This window comes from Nanorana parkeri, unplaced genomic scaffold (assembly GCF_000935625.1).
Source record: "Nanorana parkeri isolate BGI_ZX_2015 unplaced genomic scaffold, ASM93562v1 scaffold860, whole genome shotgun sequence".
Classification (NCBI taxonomy): Eukaryota; Metazoa; Chordata; class Amphibia; order Anura; family Dicroglossidae; genus Nanorana; species Nanorana parkeri.
This window is the reverse complement of record NW_017307128.1, coordinates 29,842-42,806: the sequence shown is the minus strand read 5'-3', so window position 1 is coordinate 42,806 and position 12,965 is coordinate 29,842.

Below are 12,965 nucleotides of genomic sequence, written 5' to 3'. Positions count from 1 at the left end.
TCACTCTCTCTCTCTCTCTCTCTCTCTCTCTCTCTCCCTCTCTCCCTCTCTCTCTCTCTCCCTCTCTTTCTCCCTCTCTCCCTCTCTCGTACAGAGCATATCACCAAACACATGGACTGAATAATCTTTGCAGGAAGTGTTTAGTGAAATGTTTTTTTTTTTCAAATAAAGGATTTTTTAAATAGTCTGGCCTCTTTTTTTTTTTACAATTTGATTGAACCCTTTAGTGAATGGATAGGGGTACAAGTACCCCTTACTCATTCACAAGGGGGGCTCCAAGGCCTATGCTCGGATCAAGGGTCTGGTATGGAATTTTAGGGGGGACCCCATGTTTTTTCCCCCCATTGTTGGGGGTGGGGTTCCTCCTTAAAATTCCTACCAGACCTTAAGGGCCATATGCCCTCAGCACTGGGAGCGTGCTTTTCCAGGGTTGCCCCTGGAAAATCACCTTGTCCCCGTGCCGATGGGGAAACAGGCCTTTTCCCCACAGGCCCTGGGTGTTGGTTGTGGGGGTGTGGGCAGGGGGCTTATTCACATCAGGGTACCCCTTTAATAATGGGGCACCCAGATGCTGCCTCCCCCCTTGTGAATGAGTAAAGGGTATTTGTACCCCTACCCATTCACTAAAGGGTTAAATAAAATTGTAAATAATGTCCAGACTTTTGAAAAAATCCTTTATTTGGAGAAAAAAACTAAAGTTTTTGACAAGTCTTTTATTTAAAAAAAAACAAACCCAAAAAATTGATCCATCGGTGTAATCCAGGGTCAATCACGATGTCCAGCGTTGTCCACGATGACGACGACTCGACAAAATAAAAAATACATAGAAATAATAATTTTCAAAAAAAACACTGTCCCGTCCGCTCGCGACGAACACCCGCCGCATAATGGCATTATGACAGATTCAGGCAAAACATAAACAATTGGGTGGAGTTAGCGGTGACAGCTAGCTCCTCCCAACTGTGTAGTTTTACATCATCTGACAGGTGAGCCATGATTGGGCAAAGTCATGATGACTTTGCCCAATCATGGCTCTTACAGAGTACTGAGCCCTGATTGGGCAAAGTCTTGCACCTGACCTGTGGTCAGGTGCAAGCATTTACCCAATTAGGGCTTCACAAGGCGCATTGCCTTGTGGGTCGTTCAGCGGTCGAATAGACACCCTTTTAGTTCATGTGTTCGGCGAACACCCTTGTAGTTCATGTGTTCATGTGTTCGACTCGAACATCCAGCCCATCACTAATCACTGGCTCTCAAAATAAGTATTTCTTGACAACAAAATGTTAATTGCATGTTGATAAGGAGGGGGGTGCAAGGGAAGGTATTATATGTGTAGCCTTTCGCCCTAAGTGGAGTGGCTCTTTATATTTATTGTTGCTGGAACTGTAATCATTCTGGCTGATTTGTAGTATGTGATCATTTGGTCATTCCTAGGTGATCTGCTATGTCTGCACCTACCTGTAGTGGGGTGCGACCTTGCCACAGAGTGGGGCAGCCAATGGGAGAACATTAGGGTTTTTCTTGTGCCTCACCAGCCAATCACTAGGTGTTTCATGGCCAGTGGTGTATGCTGGGGAAGTACATACAGCTGGGGGGTAGGGTGTACACAGCTGGAGAAGCTAACAAAGCCTGAAATCTGCAGGAGACCAGGTGTGGACCCAAGAGGGATCTGGAACTGTCTGGGATGGAGAATGAGAGGAGCCCTTTGTCTGCTGTAGGTGCCAGAAAGGCCAGGATGGCATGGACCTCAAGAATAAGTCTGGTGTCTCTCCTAGGAAAGATCTCAAGTAGGTCTTTACTAGGTTGGTCTTTAGTGTCATCCTCTGCTCAACTAAGCTGGAAGAGACTGGCGAGTCAGGAAACTATTTGTCTATGTATATCTGTAGCCCTATACCCTCCCTCCAGTTATGGCTATTCTACAATAAATCATTGTGTGTTTCACCAGCCAGATGTTGCATGCAGCAGTGAGTTTTTGTAAAGTGTTACAGCAAGACAAATAATTTTGAATACAGATGTTCCTCGCTTACCGACTTACCTGTTTTGCGACCACTCACACTTACGACGGACCGCCGATCGACCTCCGACCTTGCGCGTCAGCGCGCCGTGTCGCCGGCGGAAGTGTCCTCCGATTTCATTGCCCGATGTACACTACACTGTTCGTTACTGTACATCGGCAACGCTATACAGTACTGTAATAATGCAGTACAGTACTGTATAGAGTTCCTCACTTAACGACCAATCCGTTTAACGACCTGGTCGTAGGAACGAAACTTGGTTGTTAAGTGAGGAAAACCTATACTTGTGACATTTCAGGTCTATTCTCCAAATGGTGAAGAGTTTGGAGAAGGCAGAGGGAGTGAAAAATCTAGGCCCAAATAGCTGATTTGTAAAAAAAATTCTCCAAGTCAGCTCACTTTCCAGTTCCATCTTGTTGTCCTAGATTGTTCACTGCTCTTTTCCTGCCTTCTCCAAACTTTTCACCCTTTAGTAAATAGACCTGTTCATGTTGACCTGTGAGACCTCACAAGACAGTTGTTACAGGTGAAAACCATTGTATTAAGCCAAATTAAATTTATGATTAGATTTATGTATTCTCCAAGTTCCTAAAACATAATTTAAAAAGTTACTGCTGTGCATTGTGCTACATTATGCAATATTTCCAGCATGAATGTTTAAAATATGTTATGTGCTAATGCAGTGTATGTAAACACCCCTACACACACTTGAATTGCTCCTTACTGACAGGCAACTGACCAATTGGGTACAACCAGGGCCGCCGTCATGGGGGTACGGCCAGTACCATTGTAAGGGGCCCCGGCATTAATATAGAATTATATTAATAGTTACATTTGCCTGGTTCCCGCCTCCCCCCCCGCGCTATTGGTATCTTCCCCTGAAGTGCTTACAGAGGGCAGAGTTGCTGTGCAGAAGCGCCGGAGATAAAGGATGGACATGTCTGTTGTCTGCCTGGAGGGGAAAGGTAAGTGTTTCCCAAACCCAGCACTGCAGACATAGGCCCCAGGGATAGTGGGGGTTGTGATTGTGACAGAGACTGGGGGGAGAGAGAGACAGATCGGCCGATGCTGAGAGCTTCTTAGCATCGGTCAGTCTCTCTCATGCTTCCCTCCCTCCTCTCAGCATGGTCGGTCTGTTTCTCACTCTCCCCCCTCCTGCCCTCAGAGAATGGAAGAGTGAGAGAAAATGACGGACACTGAGAGGAGGAGGGGGGGTAAGTGTGGGCGATGGACACTGGGAGGTGGTGGGGCCTCGGGGAGTGAGCGACAGACAGACAAAAATTATGGAGTTATGTGCATGCAGACCTGACAGACCCTTCCTCTCCTTCATAAACCACACGCTTTATTCATGACCTAAACTTCAGAATAGCAGAAAACAATGTCAGTGCACATTTTAACCACTTGCTGTCCGGGGCATTTTTTTACATATGCACACACATGATAAAATAAACATTTTTGGCTAGAAAACAACCTTAAACACCAAAACAATTATATATGTCCTGAAAGCAGAGGCCCTGTAGAATAAAAAAAATTTGAGTTGCAATTTTTTGTTGCACGGTTATTGCGCAAATGTTTATTAAACCGGTATTTTTAGGAAAAAATAAACTAAATTAAAATTTAGTGCAAAGAAACAAATATAATACCCAATGTTTTGGTAAAATATGAAAGATGGGGTCACGCCGGGTAAATAGTTACCAAACATGTCAAGCCTTAAAATTGTGTTCGCCTGTGAAGCCGCAAAAAAAGTAAATACCTCAAATTTCCCATAGGGGACATTTTAAAAGCTTTTACGGCTCATCAGTTTAGTGTTATCAGTGATTGGTGTCCCTAAAATTATTGCTCTCACGCCGACGTTCGTGGCGATATGTAACATGTGTAGCGCAGTTGTCTTTTTTGCACGTAGGCACACCGACGCGTGTCTGCGTGTGTATGTGCGTGCACATGGGGGGCCTGGGACTTAAAAAAAATGTTTTTGCATATTTTTTATTTTTCTTATATGCTACTTCAATTTTTAAACACTTTTTTTTTTTACTAACCCTATTGCTATCACATAGGGGGGTAACAAGCACCCTATGTAATAGCAGATAGGGTGTGACAGATCCTCTTTATGGAGACATCAGGGGTCTTTCAGACCCGTAATGCCACCTAGGGACCCCAAAGAAGCTGATGAAGCAAAGATCTGCTTCCCCAGCTTCATCTCCTGGCTCTAAGAGCCGGGGGAATGTGTACCGTGACACCGGAAGTGATGCAATACACTTCCGGGTCCAGTGATCGGAGGAGAGATAAGCGGCTGGAAGACGCTGAATCTCTCTCTGATCATTGCGGGGAGACCCGCCGAGCCGCTCCCAGGCGCCGCACGGGGACAGCCGTGCCCAGGGAAGCCAACGGGGGGGAGGGGAGCACGAACAGGAAAGAGCCCGTAGCTTCCCTCACCACCCCATGCTGCACGATCTCTATCAGCGATGATACCAGTACGAACTCCCCTCCCCGCTAGTGAGTCAGGCAGGTGGTAGGGATAAGAGAAGGCGGAGCCTCGTCGTCTGCACCGTGCACCGTTCTCTCCCTGCTTGTTGCATGCCTGTGCCTAGTGAAGGAGCCGTCCAGATTAGCGATGGGCTTGGGCGTGTTCGCAGCTCCACCTGCCGAGCCCCCCAGGAAGCTGACAGCACCAATCAAAGGCACTGAGACATGTTCCCGGTCTGCAGCTGCAGAGATCAGGAAATGTCTCAGTGCTTGTGATTGGCGCTGCATGCTGTCAGCTTCCTGGTGGGCTCGGCACGTGGAGTTGCGTACACGCCCAAGCCCATCACTAGTCCAGATGGCCAAGACTAGCAGCAACGGCGGCATCCAGGGGATCTAAGAAGGATGCGGGGAGCTTTTTTAAGGTATTGATTATAATGTCTTATCCACCACCAACACCACATTGATGCAAGTGCGTTTAACAGACATCAACTAAGGGCTTGTTCACACCAATTGCATTGGGGCCGGCCTAAAGCCGTGTAAGGAGCCCCAACATTTCTGATGGCTGCCCTGGGTACAACTAGGCATTACGCAACGGAAAAAAAGTATACTTACCTTTCTGTAATTTTCCTTTCCGGGTGCATCAATGGCAGCACACAATGGGTTAAGGTCCGCCCCTTAACCCACAGGACACGTGATAAATTTAGGCTCCTCCAGGCCTTCCTCATTCTAGTAAAATGAGTCCGAGCCATGGCAGGGAGGGAAAAAAGTAGTGTGCTGCCATCGATGCACCAGGAAAATTACGGAAAGGTAAGTATATAATTTTCCGTTTTCCTGGGGCATCTCGGCAGCACACAATGGGATCTAGAGACCACACAGGGAGGGTAATGCCAATAAAATTTATTAGAGGTTAGAGCAACCAGATTGCAGAATGCTGCGACCAAAGCTAACAGTAGTAAGAAGTTCCGGATCCACCCTATAGTGACTCATGAAGGTATTCCGTGAAGAGGAGCATGAGGTTCCCCCATATCATCATGAAATGCTGGCAGAACGATCTCCTGATTAAGGTAAAACGAAGAGGTGACCTTCGGAAGGAATGAGGGATGCGTCCTCAGCACGTCCCTATCTGGATAGAACGTGCAAAATGGCTCCCCGCCAGTGCATGTAACTCTGATACCCGTTTAGCGGATGTAATTGCCAGGAGAAAAGTGGTCTTGAGGGTAATATCCCGGAGAGAAGGCGTAGGGTGTGGATAGAAGGGAGCATGCTGCAGAACATCCAGCACAAGGGATAAATCCCATTGCGGAAACAAGGAACGTACAGGTGGATGAAGTTTTAGACATCCTTTAAGGAAACGTACGATCAACGGATCGAGAGCCCACCTGGACCCCAACAGGGCTGAAATGGCCGAAACTTGAACTCGGAGAGAATTCCAGCTGAGACCTCTATCCTTACCAGACTGAAGAAAGTCAAGGACATGATTGACCGTGGGGTTACGGTCGTCAAACCCGCCAATTAGCGCCGCTGCTGAGAACTGGTTCCACACCCTCTAGTAAGTAGCGTTCGTAGAGTGCTTGCGTGCTGTTAGTAACGTAGCTATAACCGTCTGGGAGCATCCCAAGTCTGAGAAACGGTCCCGCTCAACCTCCAAGCCATTAGATGCAGCACTTCTGGTGCTGGGTGCGGGAAGGGGCCTTGGAGCAGGAGATCGCTGCGAGCCGGCAGAGAAAGCAGAGGTTCCATACTCAACCCCAGTAGAGGAGGGAACCACGGCCTCCTGGGCCAATATGGTAGGATTGCAATGATCAATCCTGGAAACATAGCTACTCGCTGAAGAAACCTCGGTATTAGAGGATAGGGAGGGAACGCGTAGCCCAGAGTAAAAGGATCACTGGCACGTCAGAGCATCCATTGCCACTGCCTTGCTGTACAGAAAGCGGGTTACAAACAGAGTGGTCTTGCTGTTGTCGGGGGTTGCAAATAGGTCGAGCTGGGGTAGGCCCCAATGACCTGTCACTACGCTGAAGATCTCTTGGTGCAATTCCCATTCGTGGGGATCCACCGCTGCCCAGCTCAGTAGGTCGGCAAGGCTGTTCTGACTGCCAGGGAGGTAGATTGCTGAGAGATGTAGTAGGTGAACATGCGCCCAGTGCATAATCGGCTCGAGCTCCAGCAGCATAGAGCGACTGTGTGTAACCCCTTGGTTGTGAATGTAAGCGACTGCCATCCGATTGACGATTCTCAACTGAACCGAACATTGTTGGATGAAGGAAGAAGGCCAGGAGGCCCCTGAACGCCCACCTGCCCTGAGCCGCTAAGCCCCCGCAGTGCGCCCCCTAACCATGGAGGCTTGCGTCTGTAGTGATCACCACGGGCTGTGGAGGACAAAGAAGATGATGATTGATGAGATTGGCCTGGTGAGTCCACCACCACAGAGATTGCGTCATGCTGTCTGTGATGATAATCTTTTGGCTTAGATCCCACTTGTTCCACTGCTTGAGGAAAAGGACTTGAAAGACCAGTAATCTCCAATGGGCCCAGCATACCATCAGGATGGTTGAGGAGAGAGTACCGAGCAGACTCAGCCACCTGCGGGCACTGAGCCATGGGAATGACATGGCCTGGAGAACCCTGTGATGTATGATGAGAATCTTGTCTTGAGGAAGAGAGATGGAATTCTGTTGGGTGTCTAGAAGAGCTCCAAGGAACACTAATTGTTGGGAAGGTTGCAACTGGGACTTCTCGTAGTTGATCAACCAACCTAAGCATTGCAGCAGCACAAGAACCAGCTGCTGTTGGTTCATAATAGTTGAGGAGGATTGGGATAGAAGAAGGATGTCGTCTAAATAATGAAAAATGTGAATGCCCTGCAGCCTGATGTGGGCAATCACCGGAAGGAGACGCTTCGTGAAGGAGTAGTAAAGATGCCGAATGGAAGGCACACAAATTGGAAGTGTGATCCTCTGATTGTGAAGCGTAGATACCTTTGGAACTTCACATGGATGGGGATGTGAAAATAGGCATCCGAGAGGTCGATTGAAGTCATCCAATCCTGCAAACGAATGGAGGGGATAATTGATTGTAGAGATTCCATACGAAAGGAGGGCACTCGTATCCGCTTGTTGAGATCCTTTAAATCGAGGACGGGTCACAGGTCACCCGTTTTTTTCTTCACGAGAAACATGGGGGAATAGAACCCTGAGTATTGTTCCTCTAGAGGCGCCTTTCTCGATTAAAGTGAGAATGTACTCCACGAACATGCGTGCCCCGTGATCGGATGAAGGAAGATGCATAGGGATGAATCTGCTGCCTAGTGGCACCATCTTGAAGGCCCATCTGTGACCCCGAGACACCGTAGACAGCACCCAGGGGTCCTGAAATATCTCATGCCAAGCTGTGGTGAAAGATTGCAGACGAGCTCCCACCTGAGTGGGACCGCTGACCGTCAAAAAGACTTCTTGGGTGGCTGGGGTGCAGAAACTGCGTTTGCCTTGGGAAATTTCAAAAGAGAAGACTGAGTGCTTCTCCATCCTCTCCTGAACTCCCTACCCGGATGGTAGGCCCGAGCGTCCGTAGGGGGTTCCGTGAAAGGTCTTCTATTAGGGTTAAAGCGTGGTCGCCTTTTATTCCGATCTTGAGGTAGTAGACCGGATTTTTCACCAGTGACCTTCGAGATTGCGGCATCTAGCTTCGGTCCGAACAGGTTGGAACCATCGAATGGAATGCGGCACCAGCTGGTTTTTGATGCTGAATCAGCTATCCATGGGTGTAGCCAAAGTGCTCTCCTTGCGGTAATGGTAGCCAGCATTGATCGAGCGGTACATCGAATTATGTCTATGGCCGTCTCGCCCACGAAATCACCCGCTAGCTTTAGCTCCTGCAGAGCGATAATTATGTTCTCGCGACTGACTTATGAATTGAGGGCCTGTTCGATGTTGCCGATCCACGTGGAAATAGCGCGTGAAACCAAAGTCAGGGTAATGGCTGGACGACACGCATTCCCTGAAGCCAGTTACGCTTTCTTCATATCCAAATCTGCCTTCCGAACGGAGGGTTCTTTAAAGGAGACTGCTTCCTCCATCGGTAGGGTAATATGCCATGCCAGGCGCATCACCGCTGCGTCAACCAGTGGGGGAGAGGTGAGGTTAGGTGAATCGTCTTCCTTGAGAGCATACAATTTTGCAATGCGATTGTTCACATTCGGTGCTTTATCAGCACGCTTCCACTCTTCAGTGTCATGTTCCTTGATCTCGTCCATGTAAGGGAAAGAAGTCGTGGACTTCTTTAAATGCGGAAAGTACCGCCGCATCTTGGCAGGCTCAACAACAGGATCTTCCCAGTCAATAGCCTCTTTCACCGCCGTAATGAAGGGTTCAACAAGACTGAAGTCGAAGCCAGAAGGACAGGGAGGTTCGCCCATGTCTGAGGTGTCTGACTGTAAGCCATCAATGGTAGGCTCGGTCGGCTGTTGAGAGGTGGATGGTCCATCTGGATGACCACCCTGCCCACCTTCGTGGCGACCATCTCTAGCTGACTGTACAACGAGAGACAGCGTATTCATGGGTGGAGTGGGTGTCCCCTGCATAGTTTCAGTTAGGCAGGCTTGGCAGATCACCTTCCCAGGTAGCGATTGGCCACCACACATCCAGCACAATTTTGCCTGAGAGCGATGTTGGTGGTGCGTGTGATGAGAGGTTGTGTGTCTGTGGCTGCGACGTGAAGCACTTCTTCCACTTGATCTGTTACGTCTGGGTGAGGACAATCTTGAAGAAGTCCATCTGTGCTCTTCGTGAGGAGGGCTGAAATATAACGATTTGTCATGAAAAAAAACACCTCACCGTCTGTTTAAGGTGCCCCATTACCATACCCTTACCTCGGAGGCATTTCTTAAGGCAGCTTGCTCAGCCATTCCTAATGGAAAGAGTAATGGACAGTATAGAAGGTAGCCCACACATATAGACGGGGAATATAGTCATGAAGATGAGTGCAATAAGAGCAGAAAGAAACTTACTGGAGCAGGTCAGGCAAAGGGATGATCCGCAGTCAGTCATTCGTTCGCCATCCAGTGGAAGCGGCAGGCTGCCATTAACGAAAATCCTCGAAATTTAACGAAAACGCCGCCGCATGCGCAATGCAGCCCGGAAGCCGGCGGCCGCCATCTTGGAAAACCCCTTATCTATTGCGCAAGTGCGAGCCGCCGCGGCCGCGCCTGCGCAAACACAACATACTCACCTGTCACCTCGTTTCCAGAAGTCAGTCCAGACATGCCCCAATACAAAAAGAAGAAACAGATAAGAGGAGGAGAGACACGGCCGCCCGGGCTTAGGAGACACAGAGGAAATGGCTGGGAAGTCGGTAGGTGCAGAGCTTTCACCGCAGCCCTCGTGGATCTTTAAGGATACGCTGTCCTACCCTGGGTAAGAGCTATTTAAGCCCATAATAGCAGGGTCTACAGTACAGGGGAGACTGACCCTGCCTGGGAAGCCGCAGGACGGCTGGTAAGGGAATCCAGGAGAAAAAGAAAAAAAAAGTTTAGAAACAGCTATCACGGTCCTGTGGTGAGGACAGAAAAAAAGAATGAGGAAGGCCTGGAGGAGCCTAAATTTATCACGTGTCCTGTGGGTTAAGAGGGGCGGACCTTAACCCATTGTGTGCTGCCGAGATGCCCCAGGAAAAATTGTTCTCTGATGACAGCTTGCTCTATTATCAGGTCTTATTTGGAAAGTACTCTCTACCAACACATGATTTTTACAAACATCTCAGAATCAGACATTGTATATCTTCTCTACGTATTAAGGACAGCACACTTGTTAGAAGAGCCATTGCTTTCTATAGTAAATGTTCTTCCACTGGTAAGGGTATTTCCTTTTTCTACAAGCTATTGAGCGAACCAAATTACTCTGTAAAGTTGCTGTTCATGCTCTGGTGGGAAAAGGAACTACACTTCTCCATACCACTGGTATACCCAATCTCCCAACCTTTACAAACAATCTAAATGCCTGGGTCACTGGGAATCTGTACAAAAAATACTGCACAAATGGTACTTTATACCCCAGAGATTGGCGAGAGCCTTCCCCTCTTCTTCCCCGCTCTGTTGGCGGTGCTGCGGATTGGTGGTCTCACTGTCTCACATATGGTGGTCATGTACCTCACTTAAGTTTTTCTGGTCTGTTATCTCCACCCTCATATCTGTAATTACCCGGGTCCCATGCAATGTATCCCCACAACTCGCTCTACTGGGAATAGGTTTAGAAGAATGGCCTAAAACATGCCGCACGGTAGTATCCTCATGTCCTCATTGCTGCTCGCCTTGCCATAGCAAGAGCCTGGAAACAGCCTGAACCCCCTTCTCTGCGAAATGTCATACAAATCCTAAACACACATGCCCACTTCAAATTTCTCTTTGCAAAAGCCAACCTTACTACTCATCTCTTCACCTTCCAATGGGCTTGCTGGTTGTCGGACCCCAGATGCTTGATTCGAACTATATGAATGAGTTATGGTAATTTCTTTTGATATAACATGTATATATTCCATACCTTTCTATGTTCCCGTAAGTATGGTATTACCCCTCTCTGGACATTCTCCCGCGAACTGGACCCACTACTCGCATTTGGTTCCATCCCCCTTTACCACTTCATACTCTTTCTCAATGATTACACATGCATCGGGTTACTCACATCCTTGTAACCACAGTTAATTTACTTTGCTGATCCACTGTGTACATTGAAGGCATCCTATGCTCCTGTACTTCTGTAAGATCTGGAATTGCTGATGGGTATGCTGCTTTACGTACCCTTCATACTGCCTTTTATGCCACATGTATGATGCTTTATTTTATTTTATTTTATTTTTCTTTGTCTCTTCCCTTATTGTATATGTTTAATATGTGCAAACTTAATACAACTCCTTGTTAAAAAAATATATATATGTAAACCCTAACAATGAAGTTCTCTTATTTTCTCCCTTTTGGTCTGTTAAATAGACTATTGAAAGTGTTTTGCTATATCTGTTTTGATAAAAGCAACACATATCCGTTGATTTTACCAAAAATCTTGTGAGCTGATCATTTCCACCAAAATTTACATCGGAGCTTGTATGTAAGAATGATGAGATATCAGAGAAGCATAAAGAGGAGGTACTTGGAAAAAAAAGAAGTACGTTTGCAGCAGATGGGGTTGTTTACAAATGGGCAGCACCAGCATAAGTCATGCTGCCTTGGTCTATTGCTTTCAGGGTGTTAAACATGAGTTTATGCAGAGCACCAGTGGTGGTCTACAGAGATCTCCAGTCAGGGCCTTTTATTTGGAGCTTTGGAGTATAAGTCCTTTACCATGCACAAAACATACATTTAAACACTTCGGCTGTCATCCAGCAAATGAAAAACCATAATATTGCTCAGAGGAAAAAACACCTGCCACAATAGGCTTGTCTAGGCTCTCTGAGCCTGAAACATTATCCTCCAGAAAACTTTTATTAGTTTTGCCACCACGATTAATCGTTAGGGTGCTCATCCCTTTATTTAGGATGCAGAATTTGCCCCACCTCCCATACAATGAAGATGATAATAATGACATTCCTAGACCCTCTCCACTTCTTTCTTTTCAGTTTTCCCCCTATACTGGTCCCTTAAGCAGTTTTTAAGATGTAGCGCATGACTTGTGCAATATCCATTGTTGACATTAATTTACTTTAAACTTATCAGTGTATACGAAATCATATATTTAAAAAAACTCGAAGCCTTTTTTTGTACATGTTAACAATTAAATATGTTTTAAAGCTCCTCTTGGCTCTAAAATTAGCATTTTCCGAAACAAATAATTTTTATAATGATATGGTGGCAGAGTTTTAGTGTTTGAGGACGTATGTTAAAAACTATGCAACATCTGCTGCATTAATTGGCCACAAGGGAACTCTTGATTGAAGTACAATATACAGTATATCAATTATTGGCTTCTTTTTAATATGAGATCTTCACCACTGTAGACGGCTGACTCTGTTTAAGTACTTAAAAGCTTAGAATCTTTGCTTGTCATATATTAAATAACTGTAATTTAAAAGACTATTAAAAACAACAAACTGAACAAATACCAAAGCAACTGTTGCTATGCTTGTAAATGCTTTTGAGATGTTGCAAATACAGTGCTAACACAAAACATAAGATATGTCATGTTGGTTGCTGGCTTTACGTCATACCATGCCCACAGACTCTGTTCTTGCCCCTACTGGGCCTTGACAAGCACATGTTTACTTCACTTAGCTAACAAACAGGAAATATGCATTTAATTACATACAACATTTTAGTTTGTTCTCACGTACTTCAGAGGTACAGCTAATGTATCAAAAATAGCATATAACTCTTTGAGGTTATTTTGATTGTATAGTATACCTTTTTCTTTACTGTTGATGGCTAAACCACATAATATTTGATAGACTTTTTTTTAAAAGTTATAGAAATATAAAATAAAAAGTACTGTCTTACTATGGGTT